The sequence below is a fragment of the Arachis hypogaea genome, chromosome 10, assembly GCF_003086295.3.
Source record: "Arachis hypogaea cultivar Tifrunner chromosome 10, arahy.Tifrunner.gnm2.J5K5, whole genome shotgun sequence".
Classification (NCBI taxonomy): Eukaryota; Viridiplantae; Streptophyta; class Magnoliopsida; order Fabales; family Fabaceae; genus Arachis; species Arachis hypogaea.
The window spans coordinates 42,534,473-42,538,198 of NC_092045.1; the positions used below are offsets into that span (position 1 = coordinate 42,534,473).

Consider the following 3,726-nt stretch of genomic DNA (forward strand, 5'->3'; position numbering starts at 1 on the left):
CGCGCTCTTAACGGCGTTGGAAAGTATACATTCTGGGCTTTCCAGCAATATATGATAGTCCATACTTTGCCCAAGATTTGATGGCCCAAACTGGCATTCAAAGTCACCCTCAGGAATTCCAGCGTTAAACGCCGGAACTAGCACCAAAATGGGAGTTAAACGCCCAAACTGGCATAAAAGCTGGCGTTTAACTCCAAGAAGAGTCTCTACACGAAAATGCTTCATTGCTCAGCCCAAGCACACACCAAGTGGGCCCGGAAGTGGATTTTTATGTCATTTACTCATCTCTGTACACCCTAGGCTACTAGTTTTCTATAAGTAGGACATTATACTATTGTATTTTCATCTTGGTATCTTTGGACATCGAGTTCTGAGATCAGATCTTGGTTCTTCTGGTTCCCTCTCTGGGGCCGAGGCCAATGATCACACTATCACTTATGTATTTTCAACGGTGGAGTTTCTACACACCATAGATTAAGGTGTGGAGCTCTGCTGTACCTCGAGTATTAATGCAATTACTATTGTTCTTCTATTCAATTCCGCTTGTTCTTGTTCTAAGATATCACTTGTTCTTCAACTTGATGAATGTGATGATCCGTGACACTCATCATCATTCTCACCTATGAACGTGTGACTGACAACCACCTCCGTTCTACCTTCGATTGGGAGAATATCTCTTGGATTCCTGATACACGATGCATGGTTGATCGCCTGACAACCGAGTGCTCGCCTGACAAACGAGCCAGCCATTCCGTGAGATCAGAGTCTTCGTGGTATAGGCTAGAAATGATGGCGGCATTCAAGAGAATCCGGAAGGTCTAACCTTGTCTGTGGTATTCTGAGTAGGATTCAATGATTGAATGACTGTGACGTGCTTCAAACTCCTGAGGGCGGGGCGTTAGTGACAGACGCAAAAGAATCACTGGATTCTATTCCGGCCTGATTGAGAACCGACAGATGGATAGCCGTGCCGTGACAGGGTGCGTTGAACATTTCCACTGAGAGGATGGGAGGTAGCCACTGACAACAGTGAAACCCTTGCATAAGCTTGCCATGGAAAGGAGGAAGAAGGATTGGATGAAGACAGTAGGAAAGCAGAGAGACGGAAGGGAAGGCATCTTCATACGCTTATCTGAAATTCCCACCAATGAATTGCATAAGTATCTCTATCTTTATCTTTATGTTTTATGCGTTTATCACCATACCCATTTGAGTTTGCCTGACTAAGATTTACAAGGTGACCATAGCTTGCTTCATACCAACAATCTCTGTGGGATCGACCCTTACTCGCGTAAGGTTTATTACTTGGACGACCCAGTACACTTGCTGGTTAGTTGTGCGAAGTTGTGTTTATGCCATGGTATTGAACACCAAGTTTTTGGTTTCATTACCGGGGATTATTTGATTTGTGAAAAGTATTGATCACAATTTCGCGCTATCAAGTTTTTGGCGCCGTTGCCGGGGATTGTTGAGTTTGGACAACTGACGGTTCATCTTGTTGCTTAGATTAGGTATTTTTTTTCGGAATTCTTGAAGATGGATTCTAGAGTTTCATGATGATTTATTGAAGTCTGGCTGGCTGTAAAGCCATGTCTAATTTCATTGGACCGAGGATTCAACTTATCATCACAAAAGCTTGTTGATTTCTATCAATCTTGCTTTTGGAGCAGTGATCTGCTAAGGCTTGGCTGGCCATTGGCCATGTCTAGTGTTTTGGACCGAAGCTTTCCTTGAAAGCTTGGCTGGCTGTGAAGCCATGTCTAATTCCTGGACCGGAGTCTTAGACTAGCATTGCACTGATTCCTAGAATTCTCATTAAGAATTTTGATACCTTTATTTTCTTTTTCCACTTAATTTTCGAAAAAAAAAGCACAAAAAAATTACAAAATCATAAAATCCAAAAATATTGTATATTTCTTGTTTGAGTCTAGTCTCATTTTAAGTTTGGTGTCAATTGCATGTTTCTGTTTTTCTTGCATTCATTCATGTGTCTTAGTGATCTTCAAGATGTTCTTGATGATTTCATTACTCTAATCTTTAAATTCTCTTGACTTGAGTGTTTATGAGTCTCATATGCATTCTCATTAGTGTCAGCAGTATACAAACTGCTAACTTTGGTGTCTTGCATGCATTGTTATTTGATTCTTGTTGCATTTTGATTTTTCCTTATTATTAAAAATCCAAAAATTTTTTTCATTTGTGTCTTCTCAAGTCAATAATACAGAGAATTGAAGATTCAGAACATACAGCAGAGGAATTACACAGAAAAAGCTGGGCGTTCAAAACGCCCAGTGAAGAAGGACAGACTGGCGTTTAAACGCCAGCCAGGGTACTTGGTTGGGCCTTTAACGCCCAAAAGGGTATAGTTTTGGGCGTTAAACGCCAAAATGTGCACCATTCTGGGCGTTTAACGCCAGGATGGCACAAGGGGGAAGATTTTGTTTTAAATGCAAATTTTTTTCAAGTTTTCAAAATCTTTTCAAAATCAAATCTTTTTCAAATCAATCTTTTCAATCAAATCTTTTTCAAAATCAATTTCTTTCTATTTTTTAAAAAAAAAATACTTGCTATCAATCAATGATTTGATTCAACATTTCAAGTATGTTGCCTTTTCTGTTGAGAAAGGTTTAATGTTTGAATCATATCTTTTCTTGTTAGCCAAGTTTTTAATTTTGAAAATCAAATCTTCTTTTTAAAATATTTTTCAAATTATATCTTCTTAACCACATCTTTTTTAAAATAACTTTCAATCAAATCTTTCTGATTTCTAATTTCAAAATCTTTTTCAAAAATCACTTGTTTTCTTTTCCACTTTCATTTTCGAAAATCAATTAGTGTTTTTTTCAAATGTTTTCAAAATCTTTTACCTAATTTTCGAAAATTACTTCCCTTCTTCTCACATCCTTCTATTTATGGACTAACACTATTCCTTAATGCAAAATTCGAACTCCATCTTCTTTGATAAGTTCGATTTTTCTACTTCTGTCTTCTACTTTTCTTTTCCTCTGACACCTAAAGGAATCTCTATACTGTGACATAGAGGATTCCACATTTTCTTGTTCCCTTCTCTTTCTTATGAGCAGGAGCAAGGACAAAAGCATTCTTGTTGAGGCTGATCCTGAACCTGAAAGGACCTTGAAGAGAAAGCTAAGAGAAGCCAAAGCACAACTCTCTGTAGAGGACCTAACAGAAATCTTCAAAGAAGAAGAACCTATGGCAGCCGAAAACAACAACAATGCCAACAACACAAGGAAGGTGCTGGGTGACTTTACTGCACCTACTCCCGACTTCTATGGGAGAAGCATCTCTATCCCTGCCATTGGAGCAAACAACTTTGAGCTTAAACCTCAATAAGTTTCTCTAATGCAACAGAATTGCAAGTTCCATGGACTTCCATTGGAAGATCCTCATCAGTTTTTAGCTGAGTTCTTGCAAATCTGTGACACTGTCAAGACTAATGGGGTTGACCCTGAGGTCTACAGACTGATGCTATTCCCTTTTACTGTAAGAGACAGAGCTAGAATATGGTTGGACTCTCAACCTAAAGAAAGCCTGGACTCTTGGGAAAAGCTAGTCAATGCCTTCTTGGCAAAGTTCTTTCCACCTCAAAAATTGAGTAAGCTTAGAGTGGAAGTCCAAACCTTCAGACAGAAGGAAGGAGAATCCCTCTATGAAGCTTGGGAAAGATACAAACAATTAATCAGAAAGTGTCCTTCTGATATGCTT

At 38.9% G+C, this 3,726-nt stretch overlaps 1 non-coding gene across 1 annotated transcript; it reads right to left on the reverse strand.

Annotated features, from left to right (window-relative positions):
- Positions 1 to 3,618: 3,618 nt before the first annotated feature.
- On the reverse strand, positions 3,619 to 3,726 carry LOC112719244 (small nucleolar RNA R71). The gene has a single exon (XR_003161554.1). It is a non-coding gene; the product is annotated as a small nucleolar RNA R71 (small nucleolar RNA).